Source organism: Ceratotherium simum, chromosome 10, assembly GCF_057802395.1.
Source record: "Ceratotherium simum simum isolate JZ-2026a chromosome 10, ASM5780239v1, whole genome shotgun sequence".
NCBI classification, from domain to species: Eukaryota; Metazoa; Chordata; class Mammalia; order Perissodactyla; family Rhinocerotidae; genus Ceratotherium; species Ceratotherium simum.
Genome location: NC_141909.1, coordinates 32,920,083 through 32,945,913, shown reverse-complemented (window position 1 = coordinate 32,945,913; position 25,831 = coordinate 32,920,083). Strand labels below are relative to the sequence as shown.

The following is a 25,831-nucleotide window of genomic DNA, read 5'->3' as shown; positions in this document are numbered from 1 at the left end:
ATTTGATAAAATTTAACAGTGAAAGATCCTTTTATTTTTTTTTTTTGGTGAGGAAGATTGGCCCTGAGCTAACATCTGTGCCAGTCTTTCTCTATTTTGTACATGGGTAGCTGCCACAGCATGGCTTGATGAGTGGTATAGGTCCATGCCCAGGATCCAAACCCTCAAACCTGAGCCGCCGAAGCTGAGCGCACCAAACTTAACCACTATGCCACTGGGCCGGCCCCTGAAAGACCCTTTAAAGGGTCTTTAAGAATTACCTTATTTTCTTATTAAGTAATATTTATTGAGTATCTACTATGATCCAAGTGCTGGAAACATACTTGCCATCCTCATGGAGCTTGTCCAGTGAGGAATGCAGTCAGTGAAAAGCAATTACAATATTATACAGTATATAGAACTGGGATGGTGCCACAGCAAAACTCTAAAATATGTGACATTGATTCCAGGACTATGTGGCAGATGGGAAGGAAAATGTTAGTGGAGCCTGGAAAAATAGCAAGAAAACTATTGTGGGAGACTGGAAAAATGGTGCGGAAACTGCTATAGAGACTAAAACAATAGTGACCCATGTTATGTGGTGGTGAAAGTATCACCTGTAGTAACTCACAAGAAAATCCAGCCAGTAACTTGAAGGACTTTGGATTTGAGCAAAGAGATTTCCAAGCAGAAAATTGAGAGTGTCAGCTAGTTTATACCAGCTAAAGTATAAGGAACTCTAAGAAAAAGATGGATTCGGAAAAGAACTGGCCAATTTGTAAGCAGAATTTAGAGAGGTTATAGAGGGTCTAGAATTTGCCAGTCTGAAATATAAACTATTTCTTATTTCTAAACTTATTATTAAACTTATTTTAATTATTAAACTTATTTTAGACTTATTATTAAACTATTTCTTATTATATAAAAGGTTCTCAAATTAAGACATGGCATAAAGCTAGAGAACAAATCAAAGGTAAGACACCTTTTTAAATCTTCTAAGGAATTTGAATTCCTTAATTTAAATTCAGCTTTCTCAGCTGAAAAAAAAGGCTTCTCGAAAGGTTAAAGATATAGTCGCACCGAAGCCTGATCCCAAAGTAGCAGTAACTCTGAAAAGAGACGCTTGTCTTGAAAACAGTTGTGGGTTTGGCTTCTAAAGCATGGAGTGAACTTTAATCTGATATATAGAAAGCCCCCAAAGCTCTTAAGGGAATTGTACCAGCAAAAGTACTGTCACCCTGGACTAACAGGGACCGTGACTATTCATATTGGAAAGAGATTTCTAGGCCCCTAACTTTAGACAGACAGCAACAGGCTGAGAAAGTTGCTCAGAGGCCGTACAGGGAGATAAATTGGAATTGGGCATTTGGAATTTTAAGTATCTGAGGGATATCAGAGCAGAGAAATCAGAGGAGTTGAACACATAATCCTGGAACTTAGGAGACAGATCAAGTCTAGAGATATAAATTTGAGAGTCATTAGCACATAGTGAAAATACAAAATTACAAATTGAAACTTTCAGCCTTGGTTGAAATATAGGTGAAATCTTGGGACCACACATCACAGTGTTATTCAGTGAGAATCCTTAACAGAAGCAGAAAATTAGTGACACTAGTGCTTTTGAGAATGCAAATCACTGGGCTAGTTTTACAACATTGTGATATCAGTCAGGTTCCTGGATAGAAAAAACATTCACCCTAGATGGGTTCAAATTAAGACTTTCATGAAAGGAGTATTAACAAAGGTGTGGGCAGAACTGATGGGACAAATAGTGAATATTGAGGCACTGAGAGATTGCAACAACAAGAAACCTTTATTATCCTGAGAACTAAAAAGTCAAGAGTAGCGGGGGCCAGCCCTATGGTGTAGTAGTTAAGTTCAGCAAGCTCTGCTTTGGGTGGCCCAGGTTCACCCGTTCAGTTCCCCAGTGCATAACTACACCACTCATCAGCCATGCTGTGGCAGTGACCCACATACAAAATAGAGAAGGATTGGTACAGATGTTAGCTCAGGGCTAATCTTCCTCAAGCAAAAAAAGAGGAAGATCGGCAACAGATGTTATCTCAGGGAGAATCTTCCTCACCAAAAAAAAAAGCAAGAGTAGGAAACAGTGTTAATGGAACCCAGTGGGAGGCACTGCGCAGCAGAACTTGTAGCTGAGGAGGACACAGCTACAGCCAGAGATATGGCACTGAGCAGGGAGTGGGCAGAGAAGAAATGCTCTGGCCTTGCTGTCCTCCTGTGTTACATCTCCTGCTTGTATACCTCCTATTGGACAAGCCAAAGAAGCACAGGTAGTACAGTCCTCAGCGGACAATGTCTCAGGGCACAAGTCAAGAGAGAGAAGGGCAGAGAATGTATCTGGACAAGCAAATGGAGAATAACTAGCACAGGTTTTAGGGTAAAGGAGAAGATTTAATAATATTTATAAATCATATATCAAAAATGTAGAAAGAATATATAGCACTAGCCAGGTGGGGAGAAGGCCATGTTCAATTTAAATATACAGGTTCTGTGTCTTATAAATGTGAATCACTAAACAATTTGCTTGAGAAGGAAAAAAGAACATCTTTTGTGATATTCTACAAAAGGGTTATCATTAATGTCACCGTCGTTGTCATCATCATCATCTCCTTTGGAATGTAACATTAATTCAAGGCAATAGATACTGCAAAGTTTGGTTTTCATGTTTGTTATGATAATGTGTTTATGCACTACTTCAGTACTGCACGAAACTGTATCTGTCAAAATGTTTGTTTTAAGAATTGACTCTACACATCTACGTTATAAAATATACCAAGCATTGTGATGACTAAGATACTAACTATAAACCTAATAACTTTGTTCTGTCACTCCACTGGTATTTAATCGGCATGAAACAGATTGCTAATCAGGATTCATTTACACATTTATTTTGGCTTTCTCCTTATAGGACTATTTAAACAAGACAATCTTTGTGATTCCAACAGCTTCATGGCTAAACACCATGTCAAGTATTCTTACATAATCTGGATGATAATTACAGTCTTAGGAGCTGACGACATCAACTATTGAGTACTAACAATGAGAAGGAAAGATTGCTTAGGAAACCCTAAGGAACATCAACATTTAAGGGAAATACAGACAAAAATGTAGCTTGCAAAAAGACTGAGAAGAATGAACCAGAGACATAGGAAGAATGTGGTGTCATGAAAACCCAGTGAAAAAAAGAAGTGAGCCACAGTTTTTAATGCTACATACAGATCCACTAGGGTGGGGACTGAAATGGTCCCATTCAGTTTAGCCACATGCAGGTTATTGGTGACTCCAGTGAAAGCACTTTTAGTGGGAGCCGTAAGAGCAGAAGCTAGAATGCTGTGGGTTGTAGAATGAATGAGAGATGGAGACATGAAAATACCAAGTATAGACAACATTTTAGAGATGCTTGGCTTTGAAAAAAAGAATAAAGGTTAGTAGCTGAAGAAGGAAGTAGGGGTGGCAGGAGGAATTTTTTTTTAGTTTGGTTTGGTTTAGGTGATTTTTAACTGGGAGACAGTATTGAGCATGGTTCAATGCTATTGGGAAGAAACCAGTGGAGTGAGAGAAGTTGAATCTATAAAAGGGTAAAGAGTCAACCAATCAATAGACCATGGTGTCCGTTACAAAGTAGATGCTCGATAAGTGTTTATTAAATAAATGAGTGAATTCCTTAAGAAGGCAGGAAGGCATTAATCCAGAAACTGTGAAGGAATTATCTGTAGACAAGAGGCAGGATATCTCTTCCATCAAAAAGGCAAAAAGCACGAAATAAGTGCGGATGCAAGTCATTTGGTAGATGTGGTGTCAAGAATTTGGGAAAGTTCCATCAGATGACTTCTATTTTCTCTATGAAATGGAAGATGAGATCATCTGAGGAAAATAAAAGAGGGGTGGTAGATTGGAAGGACTGAGAAGTATGAAAAAGGTTTATGAACTAGTCTCTTGTGTTCTGACAGGACACTTCAGAGAAAAGCCCCTTTAAGCTGCTGCCAGCCTCCAATGTGTGGTGGCTCGTGAAAGAAGTGGCCCAGCGGATTCTCCCTGCTGGGCCTCAGTACTGAATCAGATGAACTCATCCTCACCTGGAAACTTTTCCTGTCCCTCCCTCGCTTGAAACTCTAGGCCACAACCTTCAATACTTATTCTCTCCTTTGTTTTCCTGGCATTGTTCCACCAGATTTGATACATACTCATTGCTCCCTAGAAGTCCACAACCTTGGACAATTCTGCCTCCCTACTCCGACAATGTTTCATTGTTCCACCTTGAGGACATTTCCTATAGCTCATTACAATTCTGAGTCCTGCCAACCCAGACACTGACCCTACCATCGAGGCACCCACTAACCTTCAAAGGAGCAAACTGAAAATAAGGTGTAAGAAGTGGGGTAAGCCTACTTCATTGTCCACTTAGTCCCTTCCAAGGAGCTTGAGTCATCTTTGGGCAGAGAAGCAAGGGACACAGAAGCCTGCCCTTAAGCCCCGGCTCTAGCCTGCCCAAGGGCTTAAGTCCCTCCACTCTCCCAGGTTGCTGACAGTGGAAAGGACTTCCTTTGAGAGGAGATCCCGCTCAAAATCTACAGCAATTTGACCTTAGCCTATGGCATCAACAAGGAAACTCTATCAGGATATAACTCAGAAAGCCCCAACACCCCTCTGAAAGAGAAGATAGTTGTAACATAGGTGGTTTTGTTACAACACTCAGAGGAACTCCCAAATCTGTATAAGGATATATATTACAGTCCCACACAAAAATCAAACAGAAGAATGAATAAACTGCATGTTGATTTTTGTCATTACCTAACCAATAAATGGTATGTATATAAAGTGTTTTTCACAACTCTAGGAATTTTAAGTCAGTTCTCATCAAAATTTGAGAGGATGCAACACAAACTCTGGAATAACATATATAGCTTCAAAGAGAGCTTTGCCAAAATAATTGATTATCTAGTGGTGAGATTACTTAAGAGAAAACACTGGAAAAGTTGGCCTTTAGGAAATTTATTTTAAGCAAATGGGTTGGGAGAAATGGAAGAAACAAAAAATGATGGCTGAGGAGTTAAAGACTCCAAAAAAGAATGCTACCACCTCTGAATTATATAGTCACTAAATTTTCTCATCACTTTGCTCTAATATGTATGAAAAAAAGTTATTTAGACCAGGCAATATTCTTTTTGTGTGTGTGAGGAAGATCAGCCCTGAACTAACGTCCATGCTAGTTCTTCTCTTTTTGCTGAGGAAGACAGGCCCTGAGCTAACATCCGTGCCCATCTTCCTCCACTTTATGTGGGACGCTGCCACAGCATGGCCTGACAAGCGGTGCGTCGGTGCGCGCCCAGGATCCGAACCAGGGCCGCCAGCAGCGGAGCGTGCGCACTTAACCGCTACGCCATGGGGCCAGCCCCCCAGGCAATATTCTTTATGGTTATGGCTATAACTCTAGAGAATTATTAATCTATTTTGGATCATTAAACCCAGTATGTACCTTTGATTAAAATTCCATTCTTCGGAAAGAGAGCTCAAAAAGATAATACCATTTACAATTGCATCAAAAAGAATAAAATACCTAGGAATAAATCTTACCAAGGAGGTGAAGGACCTATAGAATGAGAACTACAAGACATTATTGAAAGAAATCCATGATGACATAAAGAAATGGAAAGATATCCCATGCACGTGGATTGGAAGAATAAACACAGTTAAAATGTCTATATTACCTAAAGCAATCTACAGATTCAATGCAATCCCAATCAGAACCCCAATGACATTCTTCACAGAAATAGAAAAAAGAATACTAAAATTTATATGGGGCAACAAAAGACCCCGAATAGCTAAAGAAATCCTAAGAAAAAAGAACAAAGCAGGAGGCATCACAATCCCTGACTTCAAAACATACTACAAAGCAATAGTAATCAAAACAGCATGGTACTGGTACAAAAACAGACACACAGATCAATGGAACAGAATTGAAAGCCCAGAAATAAAACCACACATATACGGACAGCTAATTTTCGACAAAGGTGCTAAGAACATGCAATGGAGAAAGGAAAGTCTCTTCAATAAATGGTGTTGGGAAAACTGGACAGCCACATGCAAAAGAATGAAAGTGGACCATGTGCTATCGCCATTCACAAAAATTAACTCAAAATGGATCAAAGACCTGAAGGTGAGACCTGAAACTATAAAACTCATAGAAGAAAATATAGGCAACACACTATTTGACATTGGTTTTAAAGGAATCTTTTCGGATGACATGCCTACCCAGACTAGGGGAACTAAAGAAAAAATAAACAAGTGGGACTTTATCAGATTAAAGAGCTTTTATAAGACAAATGAAACCAGAATCAAGATGAACAGACAACCAACTAGCTGGGAGAGAATATTTGCAAAACATACATCTGACAAGGGGTTGATCTCCATAATATATAAAGAACTCACACAACTGAACAACAAAAAAACAAACAACCCGATCAAAAAATGGGCAGAGGAAATGAACAGACACTTCTCCAAGGAAGATATACAGATGGCCAATAGGCACATGAAAAGATGCTCAACATCACTAATCATCAGGGAAATGCAAATCAAAACAACACTAAGATACCACCTCACACCCGTTAGAATGGCTATAATCACCAAGACAAAATACAACAAATGTTGGAGAGGATGTGGAGAAACAGGAACCCTCATACACAGCTGGTGGGAATGCAAATTGGTGCAGCCTCTATGGAAAACGGTATGGAGATTCCTCAAAGAATTAAAAATAGAGATGCCCTATGATCCAGCCATCCCACTACTGGGAATCTATCCAACGAACCTGAAATCAACAATCCAAAGAGGCTTATGCACCCCTATGTTCATTGCAGCATTATTCACCATAGCCAAGAAGTGGAAGCAACCTAAGTGTCCCTCGACTGACGATTGGATTAAGAAAATGTGGTATATATATACAATGGAATACTACTCAGCCATAAAAAAAGACAAAATCGTCCCATTTGCAACAACATGGATGGGCCTGGAGCGTATTATGTTAAGTGAAATAAGCCAGAAAGAGAAAGACAAACACTGTATGATCTCACTCATATGTGGAATATAAACCAACACATGGACAGAGAAAACTGGACTGTGGTTACCAGGGGCAGTGGGGGTGGGGTGTGGGCACAAGGGGTGTAGGGAGTCATATATATGGCAGTGGACAAACAAAAATGTACAACCCAAAATTTCACAATGTTAGAAACCATTAAAACATCAATAAAAAAAAAAATTCCATTCTTCGGGCCGGCCCCGTGGCTTAGCAATTAAGTGCGCGTGCTCTGCTACTGGCAGCCCGGGTTCGGATCCCGGGCACGCACCGAAGCACCACTTCTCTGGCCGTGTTGAGGCCGCGTCCCACATACAGCAACTAGAAGGATGTGCAGCTATGACATACAACTATCTACTGGGGCTTTGGGGGAAAAATAAATAAATAAAATTATTAAAAAAAAAAATTCCATTCTTCTCTCAGCTACCCATTATGATATTCCCTGTTTTAAAGTAATTCCCATCCAGGAGCACGGAATATCTTTCCATTTCTTTGTGTCTTCTTCAATTTCTTTCAGAAATGTTTTATAGTTTTCGGTGTACAGATCTTTCACCTCTTTGGTTAAGTTTATTCCTAGGTATTTTATTCTTTTTGTTGCAATTGTAAATGGGATGGTATTCTTAATTTCTCTTTCTGCTACTTCGTTGTTAGTGTACAGAAATGCAACTGATTTTTGTATGTTGATTTTGTATCCTGCAACTTTACCATATTTGTTTATTACTTCTAAAAGTTTTCTGGTGGATTCTTTAGGGTTTTCTATATATAAAATCATATCATCTGCAAATAGTGACAGTTTCACTTCTTCCTTTCCAATTTGGATCCCTTTTATTTCTTTTTCTTGCCTGATTGCTCTGGCTAGGACTTTCAGTACTATGTTAAATAGGAGTGGTGACAGTGGGCATCCTTGTCTGGTTCCTGTTCTTAGAGGGATAGCTTTCAGTTTTTCACCATTAACGATGATATTAGCTGTGGGTTTGTCATATATGGTCTTTATTATGTTGAGGTACTTTCCTTCTATACCCATTTTATTCAGAGTTTTTATCATAAATGGATGCTGTATCTTGTCAAATGCTTTCTCTGCATCTATTGAGATGATCATGTGATTTTCATTCTTCATTTTATTAATGTGGTGTATTACGTTGATTGATTTTCGAATGTTAAACCATCCCTGCATACCTGGAATAAATCCCACTTGATCATGGTGTATAATCTTTTTAACGTAAGATGTCCATACTTCCTAAAGCCATCTATGGATTCAATGCAATCCCTATCAAAGTTCCAACAACATTTTTCACAGAAATACAACAAAGAATCCTAAAATTTATATGGAACAACAAAAGACGCTGAATAGCTAAAGGAATCCTGAGAAAAAAGAACAAAGCTGGAGGTATCACACTCCCTGATTTCAAAATATACTACAAAGCTATAGTAACCAAAACAGCATGGTACTGGCAGAAAAACAGACACACAGATCAATGGAATAGAATCGAAAGCCCAGAAATAAACCCACACATCTATGGACAGGTAATCTTTGACAAAGGAACCAAGAACATACAATGGGGAAAAGAAAGTCTCTTCAACAAATGGTGTTGGGAAAACTGGATAGCCACATGCAAAAAAATGAAAGTAGACCCTTACCTTACACCATACACAAAAATTAACTCCAAATGGATTAAAGACTTGAATGTAAGACCTGAAACTGTGAAACTTCTAGAAGAAAACATAGGCAGTACGCTTTTCGACATTGGTCTTAGCAACATATTTTCTTTTTTTTTTTTTTTTTTTTAAAGATTTTATTTATTTTATTTTTTGCCCCCAAAGCCCCAGTAGATAGTTGTATGTCATAGCTGTACACCCTTCTAGTTGCTGTATGTGGGACTCGGCCTCAGGATGGACAGAGAAGTGGTGCCTCGATGCGCACCCGGGATCCGAACCCGGGCTGCCAGCATCGCAGCGCGCGCACTTAACCACCAAGCCACAGGGCCGGCCCTTAGCAACATATTTTCAAACATCATGTCTGACCAGGCAAGAGAAACAATAGAAAACATAAACAAATGGGACTACATCAAACTAAAAAGCTTCTGCACAGCAAAGGAAACCATCAACAAAACGAAAAGACAACCTAACAATTGGGAGAAGATATTTGCAAACCATATATCTGATAAGGGCTTAATCTCCAAAATATATAAAGAACTCATGCATCTCAACAACAAAAAAACTACCAACCCAATTAAAAAATGGGCAAAAGACCTGAACAGACATTTCTCCAAAGAAGATATACAGATGGCCAACAGACACATGAAAAGATGTTCAAAATCACTATCAGGGAAATACAAATCAAAACTACAATGAGATATCACCTCATGCCCGTCAGAATGGCTATAATTAACAAGACAGGAAACAACATGTGTTGGAGAGGATGTGGAGAGAAGGGAACTCTCATACACTGCTGGTGGGAGTGCAAACTGGTGCAGCCACTATGGAAAACAGTATGGAGATTCCTCAAAAAATCAACGATAGAACTACCATATGATCCAGCTATTCTACACTGTTGGGTATTTATCCAAAGAACTTGAAAACACCAATTTGTAAAGGTACATGCACCCCTGTGGTCATTGCAGCGTTATTCACAATAGCCAAGACTTGGAAGCAACCTAAGTGCCCATCAAGGGACGAATGGATGAAGATGTGGTATAGATACACAATGGAATACTACTCAGCCATAAGAAACGACGAAATCCAGCCATTTGTGACAACATGGATGGACATTGAGGGTATAATGCAAAGTGAAATAAGTCAGAGGGAGAAGGACAAATACCGTATGATTTCCTTCATTAAGTAGTAGATAATAACAACAATAAACAAACACATAAGGACAGAGATTGGATTGGTGGTTACCAGAGGGGAAGGGGGGAGGGAGGAGGGTGAAAGGGATAATTCGGTACGTGTGTGTGGTGATGGGTTGTAATTAGTATTTTGGTGATGAACATGATGTAATCTATGCAGAAATAGAAGTATAATGACGTACACCTGAAATTTTTACAATGTTATAAACCAATGTTACTGCAATAAACAAAAAATTAAAAAATAAATAAATAAATAAATAAATTCCCTCTTAAGTGATCCACTGTTTTCCTTAAAAAAAAAAAAAAATGCAGTGAGAGGCAGATCTCTGAAAGAGGCTACATATATATTTTTTTCTTATTACTTTGCAAAAACAACAGGAAAAGAAGTCCTGGAACAGGAAGGCTAGAAAATCTATCTTATTGGACCCCCCCCCCCTTATAAAAGTGTAGGAAAACTTATTTCATTTTCAAAATAAGCAATAGAAAAGAATTGTGGCCAAATCTCATCCAAAATTATTTTAAGAAAAAGGGGTAGAATAAAATCTTCACAAACCATGATGGAAACACTTCAAAAAGAAATGCTAACAAAATGTGAAAGGGTAAAAGCTAATATTTCAAAATAAGCTAGAAGAAATTAAGGAAAGTATAAAAGCTATGAAAGAAGAACATCAGTTAGCATTAGAGGAACTTAAAATACCAAACCCAGAATCTGGGGTTATAAAGCAAGGAATCGGAGATCTTTGCTGAGTTTCTCTCTGCCGTCTCTTCCATCTGGCTCTTCAACCATCATGTTGAGCCCACTATTCTCTAGGTTAGCTTTGCCCTTGCCATGGCGCTTGGCAACGCTGCCATGCATGGCAGATTAAGCACATGGTGGCTTTCATTGAATAAGAAGCCAATGGGAAAGCAGAAGCAATAGAGGCAGAGGCAAAGGCAAAGGAAAGGTAAAAGGTTGAGAAAGGTTATCTGGTACAAACAAAAAGACTGAAGATTATAGACTATTATGAAAAGAAAGAAATGCGGATGGTGCAGCAGAAGGAAATTCAGATGTCCAACTTGATGAATCAAACAAGTTCAAAAGTCCTCTGAGCCAGAAATGACCTTACTACAGACCTAAGTGAAGCAAAACAGACACTCAGCAAGATGGTAAAAGATACACTCAGGGACTGAGTGCTACTGGCAGCATTGGTCCTCCAGGATTTGTACTTGTTGCTGTAGCCTCTAACGGCTGCTCATTGCAGGAATCAAGACCTCCTTCTCGTAGAGGGTGAAGTGCAAAAAGTGATCCCTATATACAAAGTTGCCACCAAGAAAGATGTTGATGTCTAAATTGATCAGGAGGCCTACGTGTCTGAGTACATAGCTGGCAATGTTAAAATCCATGATGGAGATCACAAAATAAGGGTTTCCAATACCCTAAAAAGCCAGCTGGATCTCATAGTTCAGGATTGATGCCGGAAGTATGGTGAGTCTTGTTTGATGTGAATACCAACAGAAAGTTTTTGGATTAAGCCTTTGGGAGGTGGAGCTTACTCCTCTGCGGTACGACTATACTATGAAAGCAACTGGTACATGAAAAAACAAGATTTCCTATGTCACTTCCTCTTTGATGTTCTGATATTGTTCTATATTTATCCACGGAATGCCTCTTCTGTAGCTGTTGCCTTTCATCTAATCATTAACACCAGGAGAAAGATTCACGTGAATAAACAGGAACATGCCTCCAATTCTAGAAGTAACACAACTGTCAGTGGATTTGAGCAGGAGGTAGAGGGGATCAGACAATGGTTGTCTGACTTTCACCCAGTCTTCTGCCCTTTCTCCACCTCCAGATATCCAGGTTAGAGAGTTTTAAGTACCTTTAAGTCTCTGCCCTTTTGATTTAGTATGTATGTGGCAAGCACTCATTGTAGCAGTTGTAGCTTCACTGTTACCTATTTGGGCCTAGGAGTTTTCCTCATAAGTAGAATGTGCTTTATTTAGTAGATCAAAAAGTTTATATGGGGAAAAAATGAGAGAACCCAGGATATAATTTTAAAATTTTTAAGGAAGAGTAAACAAGAAGGAATACAAGAACAAAAAAACCCCAATAAATAATGTCTTAACAGAAACAGAAGATTAAAAGGAGGAAAATGTTAAAATGCAAAAAGAAATGAAGGGGCTGGCCCGGTGGCGCAAGTGGTTAAGTGTGCGCGCTCTGCTGCCGCGGCCCGGGGTTCGCGGGTTCAGATCCCGGGCACGCATTGACGCACCGCTTGCTAAGCCATGCTGTGGCAGCGTCCCATATAAAGTAGAGGAGGATGGACACGGATGTTAGCCCAGGGCCAGTCTTCCTCAAGGAAAAAGGGGAGGATTGGCATCGGATGTTAGCTCAGGGCTGGTCCTCCTCACAAAAAAAAAAAAGAAATGAAGAAAGAGGTGAAAAGGATTTGAGAGAAAGTGACGGATATAGAAGATAGTCAAAGACATTCCTACATATGTATGCTAGAAGCACCCGAAGAAGAGAACCAAATCAATGGAACAGAACAAATACTAAAAGCCTATAATCCCAGAAAATTTTCCTGAAGTAAAAAAAAAAATACTTGAGAGCCAGCCCTGGTGGTCTAGTGGTTAAGATTCAGCACTCACTGCCATGGCCCGGGGTTCATTTCCCAGTCGCGGAACCACACCACCTGTCTGTCAGTTGTCATACTGTGGTGGCGGCTCACATAGAGAACTAAACTAACAACTAGGATACACAACTATGAACTGAAGCTTTAAAAAACAAACAGCGACAACAAAACTTGAAAATACATATTGAAAAACACACTACGTACCTGAAAATTGATCCAAAATGACCAACACCAACTTATTCTAGTAAAACTAATGGGTTTTAAAGAAAAACTTTAAAAATTTATTTTGTATCTAGACCAGAAAAACCAAATCATTTATAAGGGAAATGATACCAAATCGTCATCAGATCTTTCTACAGCAATCCTTTATGGTTGAAGATAATAGAGTGAATATTTAACACACTCAAGGGAAGAAAATATGACCTAAGAATTTTTCTACCCATGCAACCTGATATTCGAGTATAAAGACCATACACAAACTGTTGTGACCCAAACTACTGTGAACATTCAAGATGTATAGAATCTCACCTGCGCACAAATGCATGTAGAGAATTCAAACTCCCCCTTAAAAGGGGCAGTTACTACTCAGCTCTAGCCAATTATTGGCACTGAAGAATGTAAGCATAGCATTTTGGGGTCTTCCAATTTTTTGAAGGACTCTCAAATTAAAAATAAAAATATTGTGGAGACGAAAAGAGTATTTCTGCGGAACAACTAGATGTGTGATCTCTTAAACTGAGGCTAAAGAAAACCACTTATTTATTCATTTAATATTCAGTTATATTGTTTGAAGTTTTAACAATGACCACACAATTTATAAGACGTTTTAAAAGGATGAATACTTGATTTTATTATTTTGCAACTTAATTCATGTTTCACATTCAATAGAGCATAATTCCTGCCTTCAGATGTACACCATGACATGGGAGGGGTTTTTTTTTTAATGTCTAGGTTATTTATTCCATTCATCTTAACAAATCCCTCTGTCCTATCTTTTCATCAATTTGTTTAAAACTGTTTTAAATATTTTAGTCAAATTAGTATTTCTAAATACATTGAGTGTAAAACTACTTTTGGAAATTTGTTAGAGTCAAACAAGCATCTTTTACTGCCAGTATAATTATGGAACAAGCTGCTTACCAATTCATGCATCACTAACCAAAATATAAAAAGGACATCATCTGACTCAAAGTATACTTTAATTATGGTATTGTGTATGATTTAGGCCAGCGGCATGATAAATATTGCTCTATGATGTACCTTGGTTTCCCATCTTGGAGTAAGAACAAATATATTTGTAAACTAAAGATGCTAGTGTCTCTTGATTTTTTATAAAACATGGTAAATTCCCAGGATTTAAAAAAATAATTTATTATGGAAATTTTCACACAAATAAAAAGATACAATGATATAATGAAGCCAAATATACATATCACCCAACTCCAACGATTAATAAATGGCTTATCTTTTACCTACACCTTCAACCACTATCTAAGGATTTGTTGGTAGGAACAAGCTCCCCAGCTGATTTGTACTCGTATAGTTTGAAAACCACTACCACAAAATCTTATCTCCTCAAGGGCATAACCAGTTTCATTTCATCTCAGTATCCTTGGCTCTTGGTATATGCTTGGTACAGAGTACGCACCAAGTATATGACTGATGAATGGTCAAAGGGGGCATGGGTTTTTCCGCCCCCACCTCCCCAGGGGTGGCATTTTTTAGCTGGAAATGAAAAAATACCCTCTTTCCTCATCCCCCAAACTAAGCTACTTCTATAGTGTGAAAATGTTTGCATATGTTGGAAGGAGACAGCAAACAGAATCTGCTTCTCAGGATTCCCCATGTGACCCCCCATTCCTTTGGAAACTCCTATGAGCCAGAATGTTAATTTCTGTCTGAATTCCTCAAACCTGACGCCTGAGTCATCATGGCTTAGAATCTGAAATCTCCCTATATCCTGCAGTTATATTCTTGATAATAACAGTTCTTTAATAGCACATCTTAAATATTCCTTTGCCCTTTCCCTTGGCACAGAAATGTGAAACACAGTAAGATATGTAAGTGCTTTTCTTTAACAAATGTTCTTCTTATACTGAAATGGTAACCAGCCAAAGATTAATAGCTACTTTCTCCGAGGGCACTTGTAATTCGGAAGAACATAAATCAAGATCAAGTTAATCAAGCTATGCAATCCCTTATACTTAGTATTTCTATGTGCTATGAAATGGTGGTTAAATCAACAGCTGGAATATCCCACTTATCAAATATAAGCCTAGTAAAATCAGCACACTCGGAGAATGACACATGAAATAGGAAAATTTCATTTAAATGGTGGCACATGTAAGTTTCTTATTCAAATTTGAAAACTGTTAATACTTAAATTCTGAAATTCTTGATCAGTGAATTCTTGATCAGTACAGTAGAGTGTATGGGCTAAATTTATTCTAGCATCATTCATTTCATGAGAATTAATGAAATATTAATATTAATGAGCTAACACAAAAGCAGGTAATATAAGAAGCGATATAGCAAGTTACCTCCAGAATTTTTAGACAAGTTTAATTACCCCTGTGCAGAGAAGAGTTAACATAGCAGCCGTGACTGCTTATAATTGAAAAGGCCTGCTTACAAGGTTGGCCCTTGGCTGGCATCTGGGAACTTGGATTTCAGGAGGGTTCCCACCATTAACTGATATGAGTGTTTCACTGTATGTAAACTGTCTCTATAAACAATATAATTTATGCAAATCCCTGCATTTCTTCCGGGAGTCTGAAATTTGAGTACGTGCCAGACAGGGGTTGCCTATATGATCAGCCTCCAATAAAAACTGAGTCTCTAATTAGCTTCCCTGGCTGGCAACATTTCACACAATTTGTCACAACTTGTTGCTTGAGGAATTAAGCACATCCTACGTGACTCCACTGGGAGAGGAATCTTGGAAACTTGCATCTGCTTTGCCCCAGACTTAGCCCCATGTGCCTTTTCTCTTTGCTGGTTATGCTTTCTGTCCTTTCACTGTAATAAATCATAGCCATGAGTATGACTCTATGCTGAGTCCTGTGAGTACTACCATTTCTGCCTGGGGCTGCCCCTGTGGCCTCCAAATGTCCATGGGCTCTCCTCTTCCCACACATAGAAAACACCACGTTTGTTTTAAACATGCAACATCTGAACTATGCAAAGAACATGGGAGTACAGATATCTCTTTGAATGAATTAATAGCAATGTATGAAACTGCTCACATTTTCGGGCTGGCCCTGTGGCCTAGTGGTTAAGTTCAGCGAACTCTGCTTCGGCGGCCCAGGTTCAGTTCCCAGGTGCAGACCCACACCATTCATTGGCAGCCGTGCTGTGGTGGCAACCCATACACAAAATAGAGGAAGACTGACACAGATGTTAGCTCAGGGCAAATCTTCCTCAAGCAAAAAGAGGAAGACTGACAACAGATGTTAGCTCAGGGTGAATCTTCCTCAGCAAAAAAAATAAATAAATAAAATAAAAATTGCTCACATTTCTTATTTGTTAAGTGTTTACCTTCAGTCAGTTGAAATTTTCAGTGTAAAAATATATTTGTGTTGGGGCTGGCCCAATGGCATAGTGGTTAAGTTCACGTGCTTTGCTTCGGTGGCCCGGGGTTTGCAGGTTTGGATCCCGGGCACAGACCTATGCACTGCTTACCAAGCCATGCTGTGGCAGGCATCCCACATATAAAAAAAGTAGAAGAAGATGGGCACAGATGTTAGCCCAGGGCCAATCTTCTTCAGCAAAATAAGGAGGCTTGGCAACAGATGTCAGCTCAGGGTTAATTTTCCTCACCAAAAAAAATGCTTGTCTTAAAATAATTATTACTAATCTCTAGCATTTCAGAGTTTTAAAAACATTTCTTTTTCATTACTTATTTAATTAAACATAAATTTTAAAATCAGTCTATGTCATATCAATCAACCTGGAGTTGTGAGCATGGTAATATTACTGAAGTTTGTTTGTTGTATCACAAATAACAATAAGATAGATAAGATATAATAACATTTTTATATTTGGGAGATCTTTAGAGAATTTATGTTATCAAGTAAAAGTGGTACTTTGTCTCATTTCAAATATTATATTAGTCTCTAATTTAGAGAGCCAGCAATTTTAAATATGAAATAATAAATTCTGTCACTTACTGCCCATATAATGACAAATAAAACAGAAAATTAACAAATTAAAAAAAACTCTATCAAAATGCAGGATCTCCATTTGATGCACAGTTGGCTCCATCATATCCAATATAGATGCATGCAGTACAGCAACCTAGGAACCAAAGTCAACATATCTGCCCATCCCCTACACACCCAATATACACTGGTGGAGCAGGGACAGGATAACACAGGTAAGACTCCCATTTGGAAAGAGATGAATGGGAGACACAGCAGTCACTTGTCCACAGCAGTGATGAAATCCTGCCAGGCAGGCATTGTGAAGACCTCCTGCCCAAAGTCACACAGTTAACTCAATTTCTTCAGTCTTCAAAACAGATAAATCTGGGCCGGCCCCGTGGCTTAGCGGTTGAGTGCGTGCGCTCCGCTGCTGGCGGCCCGGGTTCGGATCCCGGGTGCGCACCGATGCACCGCTTCTCCGGCCCTGCTGAGGCCGTCCCGCATACAGCAACTAGAAGGATGTGCAGCTATGACATACAACTATCTACTGGGGCTTTGGGGGGGGTGAAATAAATAAATAAATAAAATCTTTAAAAAAAAAAAAAAAAAACAGATAAATCTTCCACTCTACCATATTGCATAAAAGGCTGATCAGCTGATTTTATTAGTATGTTATTAAATATGACTTCCCCAATAGATTATAAGCCCTGTGAGAATTGTATTCTCACTATTATATTCCAAATGATTAGCAAAGTGTCTGGTACATCAGAGATGTTCAATAAATATTTGTTGAATGAACAAATGACATAACCATTACAGTCTACTTGGCCATTGTATTTTTCAGTGTAAATTAATAAGTAGGAATTTTGAGTTATATACACCAGTCTTCAACTAAATTTGGTCAGCATGAATCATTCCTCCCGAGGCAAGATCACTGGCCTGATTGAGTTTTTTGACTTACAAAGCTAAGCTCTAGATGGTGAACTAGTAGACCCCCCCTACATGATCCATAGCAAAATGCCATATATTATAGGTTTTGTTGCTTGTCTGTTCACTTGTTTTTGCTTCAGAAGCACAGACTTGAAACTAGACTAATAGTTTAATCGTGGTCCTTGGTTTGTGGTATACTTTCGTCATTGGTCTAAATATGGCTCTCTTGTCTTTTATGTATTTATTTAATGATATAATAAATACTATGAACTTATCACTCAACCTTAAGAATTGAACATTACCAGCAATTTACATCTATTATGGGTTCCTCTTCTATCCTGCTCCTAAGGTCTCGCTACCTTTTAGCCTGGAGGTAACCACTAATCTCAATTTTGCTTTTCATTCCCTTTATTTTTTTATGTTTTTACATACACACACATATATTCCACATTATGTTACTAAGATTCATTTATGGTGTTGTGTGTATTTTTAGCTCATTACTTTTCTCTCAATAAAATATTCCATTGTGAAAACATACCACTATTTATTTACCAGTTCTCCTATCCATGGTCATGTGGGACATTGTCAGGTTTTTGCTATTGTGAACAGGAAATTATGAACATTCATGAAGATAAATGGGTAAGAATTTTAGCAGTGGAGGGGCCGGCCCCGTGGCTTAGCAGTTAAGTGCGCAAGCTCCGCTACCGGTGGCCTGGGGTTCGGATCCCGGGTGCGCACCCACGCGCTGCTTCTCCCGCCATGCTGAGGCCACGTCCCACATACAACAACTAGAAGGATGTGCAGCTATGACATACAACTATCTACTGGGGCTTTGGGGGAAAAATAAATAAATAAAACTTTAATTAAAAACAAAAAGGAATTTTAGCAGTGGAATTGCTGGGTCATAGGACATACATAATTCAACTTTATAAGATAATCCATATCATTTTCAAAAGTGATTGGACCAATATATACTCCTTTAAGCAACATATGAGTTCCCATTGCTATTATCTAGCTTCTTGTTTTCCTGGAAACAAGATTTGATTTGCCTGGAAATGCCAATTCTCTCTGGAAAAGCCAAAATCTCTATGTTTGAATATATTTATCACATCACTTTGGAATGACCAGACAAAAAGGGAAAAAAGGAAATTCTGCAATGCCAAACAATTTATTTGGGGTTTGCAATAATGAATTTTATATTCACATTTGACCATGTGTAACATTGTTTAAACATAATTGTCACTAAAAGCTAGAAGAATCTTATTACTGTATAATTTCTTCTTTTCCTGATGTTTTTTTCTTTCTTAGGGTTGACTAGAGCCTCCAAGAAGTCTTTAGCAACCTACCAGTCTCTTGCATATTCATATAATACTCTGTACATACCTTTATCTTAACACTTAGAGCAGAAACTATTTGTCCCCCAATATCTGTTCTTTCTTTCTTTCAGTTATGGAACTTTTATTCAGGCATAGAGTTTCTAAGCTAAAGAGTATAACTCCCAGCTTTCCTTGCAGGTAATTGTGGCCGTATTACTGAGTATGGCCAATGGGAAGTAAGCAGAAGAGATGAGGGCAACTTCAGGGTTATGCCCTTAAAGCATCCTTTCTAATGGAATTTGGATGTGAAGCTAGGAGTTAACATAACCACCTTGAACCTGTTAAGGAAAATACATGTTGAGAATAGCAGAATTACAAGATAGAAGCATAGGCCCTTGATGTCTTCAAGTAGAATTGCCAGCTTGGACATAAGAAATAAGGCTGTTTATATAAACTATTGTCATTTTCGGATTTCTACTACAGCAGAGGGACTGATATCCTAATACATAATTTGTACCTAAAAGTGAGGTGCTACTGTAATAAAACCTGTAACTGGAAGCATTGGCAGTCAGGAGTCAGGCAACAGGTAATGAGAATACTGTAGACTGGAACACTGGTGACTCTTGTGCTATGGAAAACATTTGGTAAAACTGTCACCATTTGATACCTAAATTGCAGACCACATGCCTGTAGAGCCTACAGCTCTACGGCAGTGCCTCTCAACATATGTCCTATTGGCATTTTGGATGGAACAATTTTTTGTTGTTCAAGAACACCCTAAGCATTACAGGATGTTCAGCATCCTTGGCCCCCCACCCATGACATGCTAGTAGTAAGCCCCAGTCAATACAACAATCGAGACCTTCCCCATACATTCTCTAATGTCCCTTATAGGAGCTGGACATCCCCCACATAAGAACACTGCACTAGAGGAAGTAGCTAGAAAAAATTTCAAAATATTGGTGTTTTGGCTCCTTCTTGCCACTTTTGGCAAAGTTCTGCAAGAGAGAGAAACTCAGGCTAGGTTTACATGCAGAGATGGAGGGAACAGAGCTTTGGAAGGGAGGTTCTGTCCGTGGCTGGATGCAGAAACTGGATTGGACTTGTGGACTGTCTTCCTTGGGAAGCGTAAACATGTTCTTCAAAGGGAAAGAACGGTACCTATAATTGGTGGACAAGGAGGACGACTGTGGCAATGATTGCTAGTTTTCCTCAGAATCCATTTTCCCCTGTAGCATAGCAATAGAACTTTTAACTGGGTACCCGGATACCCAGCTACAGACGTTTTCTAGTCTCCTTTGCAGTTGTGGCTACATGAATAAGTCCTGGCCAAGGGCATGTGAGCAGAATGAGATGTGTAACACCCAGGACATGAGTTTATATGGAAAAGTATGCCTTTCCCTTTCCCTTTCTCCCTTCTGCTGGCTGGTATATAGGCATGATGACAGAAATTGAAGCAGCCATGTTTTTCATTAGATGGAAACCACATGTTGAGAGGATGGCTGGTCAATTACATAGAAGGACCTGGAGCTCTCAATAACTTGCAGAGGAGAGCCACCACATCAGCTATCGTACTTAGCCCACCTCACCAGGAAGATACATCCACATTCTTGCATCAGTGATCTCATATACATTACTTTTCCCTGTTAGCTGGTTCAGGTTCAATTGTAAACTGAAGTGATAATAACATTAACTGAGTTCAGGTCATCACTCTCACCAATCCTAAAACATGAGCCCCACTTTGTGGTCTGACCTATCCTAGCAGCAGAACTTTTCTTTCAGACTTCTAAATTTTTTCCCCAGTTTTATTGAAATGTAATTGACATATAACATTGTATTAGTTTAAGGCGTACAACAAAATGACCTGATCTATGTATATACTGCAAAATGATTACCATAATAAGTTTAGTTAACATCCATCACCTCACATAGTTACAAATCTTTCTCTTGTAATGAGAACTTTTAAGATCTACTCTCCTAGCAACTTTCAAATATACAATATGGTATTGTTAACTATAGCCATTGTGCTACACATCAGACTTCTAAATTTTTAATGATCTCAAAATTTAAAATACACAGCATACCTAGGACCGAGATCTTGGTTTCTAACACCGTTGTCCAGTAAAGAGAACCTGGGCTCCTAGGAGAAATGGCTGATTCTAGGACTGGGGCGTGAAATATACAAGATGAGCTTGGAGCATCTTGTAGTATCAAGTGTCAGAAAGTAGAGATATCCTCAAAAGAAAAAAAAAGGAGAGGGTATCTCAAAGGGGCACAGGAGCCAAATGAAAGAGCTCCCAACAGTCACAGTTGGAAGGATTTGAGCAACAAATACTATTCAATTATAACCCCAAGTATATAATAAATATCCATGAGTTCATACTGATATAAAGAAATGATTGAATAAATTAATAATCAAGGAGAAGAGACAAATCTCCCTCTCAGAAGAATTCCAAATAAAATATGTAGATACCTGTCTTGACATGAGTACAGCCATGTTTGGCCGCTCCACTGACCTACAGCCACCAGCACAAAAAAATATATAAAAGCTGCTTTCTGCGTGGTGGAAACTGGCCCTTCTCCCACGGAGAGAGTTGCAAGTTGTAACATTTCAAGGCTCTTGGAGCGTCGTAGCACGGGATGGACTGGCCATCTGTGCCGGGCTAAGACGATAACCAAAGAAAACAATGCATGTACACAATTACTGGGCTGAAACGTTAGCCAAGGGGCTCAGTGCACGTACGCCACTGATAACCATTTGTGCATGGGAACACTAGATGCTTGCTCTGTAAACTCTTAACTGCTTATATAAACTGCTGGAGACTGAGACCCGGTGTGAGTTCCACCTGTGGAAGGGACGCCTTGCCCAGGACGTGTGATCCTTGCCCAGCTGTGTCAATTGACAGGACTCTCCTGGCAGTGGGGCGTGAATGTTGTGAGTAATTGATTTATTGTAAAGTAATTGATTTGATGTGTTCTCTTTTCGGTCAACCTGGTGTTTCTCTTTCCGGTTGATTTGCGTCATTTCCCTTCAGTTGATCTGGTGTTTCCCTTTCCGATCGATCTGATGTTTTTCCCTCTTATTATATGACCTATTCGGATCTGCTGCTATCTCAGCCGATGTGGATGTTTTCCCTTTCCAATCAAGCTGGTGTTTTTTCCCTCTTATTATTTGACCTATTCGGATCTGTTTGCGGACTATCGCCTTTACTATCCTCTATATAATAAAATATACCTTCGGTCTATTTGTTTGGAGTGGAAAGTTTCTTTTACGTCTCCGATCGAATCCCCAAACCTCTCATAACATAATTGGCGCTGTGAGCAGGATTCCATTAAGGAGATGGCTTTCCTGTTCAAACAAAAGGTAACTGAAGCCAAGGTGGAAGAGATCCCAGGATGGGAGGACCCTACCTTTTGCACTCTGGCTGGGGAGTGGACTTATAGGTCAGGATTATGTGAATCTTGGGATGTTCGTCTGCGAGATATGAATCATTGGATGTGACCAAAACTTTGCAGACAGTAGGAAAAAAGAGATGATGTTTCTTTTCTGGCACGACGAGGTTGGTGTTTATTGACTGCTTATCGTTGGGCTATGGAAGATAGAGATAAAATACAAGGGAGAATGCACTCTTGGAAAAAAAAGTTTCAGATTTACAGTCCCAGCTGATGTCACCCAAAATAGAAACTCTTTCCTTGCCATGAGCCTGGCATTCTAGTTTTATTTGGCACCTCTTAAGTGACAAATAAAGAGCCTGAATATGTATCCAATAATAATTTGGCGAGCCAGCCAGGAGGCTCTTTGTCCATGGCTCGGTGGCCCTGGGCTGGGTGGGATGTCCTGGGAAACAGTCCAGCAGCTGCCTAAGTGATTTGCCCTAGGGACTGCTCCCAGTGCTTTCCATCTGACCTGGCACCGCGGACCCTGGGCACATTTTTCTTATGACAGGGAAACAGGCTCTAGAATTGTTTGTTTGTCTATTTGTTTGTTTGTTTTTGCTTACACCAAGAACTCCCTTCCCCTCCATCTGGAGTCCTGTCTCTTTGAGAGGCAGGGCTATCCCTACTGGAGTGGGAATAATTGTAGGACTTTAACCTGGAATCTGTTAGATGCATCTATCTGTTCTGTTTGGGATCCCATTTAACTGTCTGTTCTGTATGTTTGTAATTTTGAAGGGGGGAAGTTCCATCTGTCCCCAAGGAGAGCCCTCTGGGCCACCTCTCGGTTAAATGGGCTATATTCAGCTAGGAGCCCATGTCCAAGAAGAAGATAATTTTTTTTGTAACACCACATGGCCACAATATTCCATAGACTCCAGAGAGGAAAAGTGGCCAAAATGGGGCAATTTCAATTTACCAAAACTAATGTATTTGCTTATGCAATTGGAAAAAGCCAGCTAAAAAGTTAAACAACTAGTGGGAAGCCTATTTTAATCTTTTGAGGTTTTTAAATAAAATCAGGAATACTGTACTGCCTCTTTAAGAGAAAATAATTAAGTAATTAAACATGCTGGCAGCCAAAGCTGAATCTGCTGCTCCTCTCCCCTCTCTTGCTGAGCTTCCCGCTTCAACTCCCCCGAAATTCCTGATCTGAAATTACACAAGTGAAAATAAGTAAACTTTTGAAGTAATTTGAAATTGGGATGGCTATTCTGGAGAATCTGTTTCAGATGAGTTCACCTTAAGGGTCACCCTTAAAAGAGAGGATTCAAAACCTCTCACGATGAAATGCAATCTTTAATTAATACACAGAGACTTCTAAAAGCAAAGTTATTTCAAAAACAGCTTCCAAAATCTTTTTGGTAACTTGAAGCTTTAGAGTTTTGCTAAATTAAGTTGATAAAAATTTATTGATTCTCTGGGTCATTCCCACATAAAATAAAACATTAAAAATCTGTTACTAAGCATAGATTTGTCTGCCTTTGGTTTCTTATCTCAGAGAAACTGAAAGATGCTTGCGTTTATTGATAAACATGTTCCGTGCATGTTGAGGAATTTTCTGTGAGAAAGTACATATTTCTAAAGTCTGTATACAAAAAACAAAATGTATGTTGTCCATAAAAAAGATATAGAGAATAGAGATATTTTTGTTTGTTTTATTAAAAAAGATAAACTTGTCCTAAAGTTCTAAAAAAAAAAAAAGGCATGGGACAAATTCTAAATATAAAAAATAAGTGACAAAAGGTTTATAAAAGTAAAGCCCTGAGGAGTTGTATACATGGTCAAGTTGGCTAAAGTAGGCTAATAAAAAATTAAAATTTGACTTTCTCTCTTATAAAGGTAATTTTCTTAAACTTTTAGTCTGCTCTTTATATAGAGATTAACAGGTGTTCTTTTGAGTAAGTCTACGTAAAAGACAAAACACCTATGTTTTGTTAAAGTAATTTCCTATGTTCAAAAAGACTGAAGTCTCTCTATTAAGGTTTTTCTTTTGTTTTTTGACTGTTTTAACTCGCTGTTTGCCTTTAACTGTTTCTGTTGTCAACTTGATTAAATAAGTAACTAGGCATTGTTTCCTATTTGACCAAGTGTTTTAAAATCTTTTGATATTTTTGATAAACTTCTGCCAAAATTAAAGTTTTTTTAACTTAAAAAGAAATTACCAAGGGGCCGGCCCGGTGGCGCAAGCGGTTAAGTGCGCGCGCTCCGCTGCGGCGGCCCGGGGTTCGCTGGTTCGGATCCCGGGCGCCCACCAACGCACTGCTTGGCAAGCCATGCTGTAGTGGCGTCCCGTATAGAGTGGAGGAAGATGGGCACGGATGTTGGCCCAGGGCCGTCTTCCTCAGCAAAAAAAGAGGAGGATTGGCGGATGTTAGCACAGGGCTGATCTCCTCACAAAAAAAAAAAAAAAGAAATTACCAAAAGACATATGATTATGATGCCAAAATACAATTGTTACTGTATTTCATGTTGATGCTCACAGTTCTTTAACTTCTACAAAACAAAAGTATAACTCTCATGCTGATCAGCTGGTGCAAAGTCATGCAACGCACAACCCAGGCTTAGCACAATAGGTCCACGAAAAGAGTGGACACTTGGGAGAACAAGCTTCATACAGGTGGGCACAACAAAGGGGAATCCTTGTCATCCATGATGATATTGCCACTGCAGTACAACAATGTCAGTTATGCCAACAGTTAAATAAACAGGGAGTTCCACACCCCTACCAAGGTCATATCCAAAAGGGATTATTTCCCGCCCATACATGGCAAATAAATTTTATTGGACCATTGCCAAATTCTTGTGGATATACTTATGCCTGCACTGCTGTTGATACATATTCTAGTTATTTATTGGCTATGCCAGCTAAAGTGGCCACCCAAAAGAGTGCCATAAAATTATTAGATACAATTAAGTTACATTATGGAACACCAAGGCAAATTCAGAGTGACAACGGTTCCCACTTTACAGGTAAGTTGATTCAAACTTATACCAAGGAAAATTATATAAAATGGATTTATCATATACCTTATTACCCCCAAGCTGCAGGCCTCATAAAACGAATGAATGGATTGCTTAAACAACAATTGAGAAAACTCAGTCATGGCTCATTAAAGGGGTGGCACAACCATCTAAGTACTGCTCCTCTGTCAAGGTTATTACCAGCAAAGATTACAGAAGTGACAACTGCCACCCATGAGTTTACGACCTTAACCTATTGGCCCTTGACTCAATCTGCTAAACTGCCTTTTTGTGCCACGGCCGAAGCGTCTGGATTGGATTTATCTACTGTTCATTCTATTCAATTGCCCCCTAAGAAGCAGTCTATAGTCCCTACTGGGATAAGGATACAATTTCCCAAAAACACCTTTGGTTTATTAAAAGGATGCTCTGGACTAGCAGCAAAAGGTACTGATGTACTAGGAGGAGTCATTAATTCAGATTACCAAGGAAAAATAAAATTTATATTATATAA

At 39.0% G+C, this 25,831-nt stretch overlaps 1 pseudogene; it reads left to right on the top strand.

The window, feature by feature from the left end:
- The first annotated feature begins 10,472 nt into the window (after positions 1 to 10,472).
- On the top strand, positions 10,473 to 11,429 carry LOC101387361 (V-type proton ATPase subunit E 1-like; annotated as a pseudogene).
- The last annotated feature ends 14,402 nt before the right edge of the window (positions 11,430 to 25,831 follow it).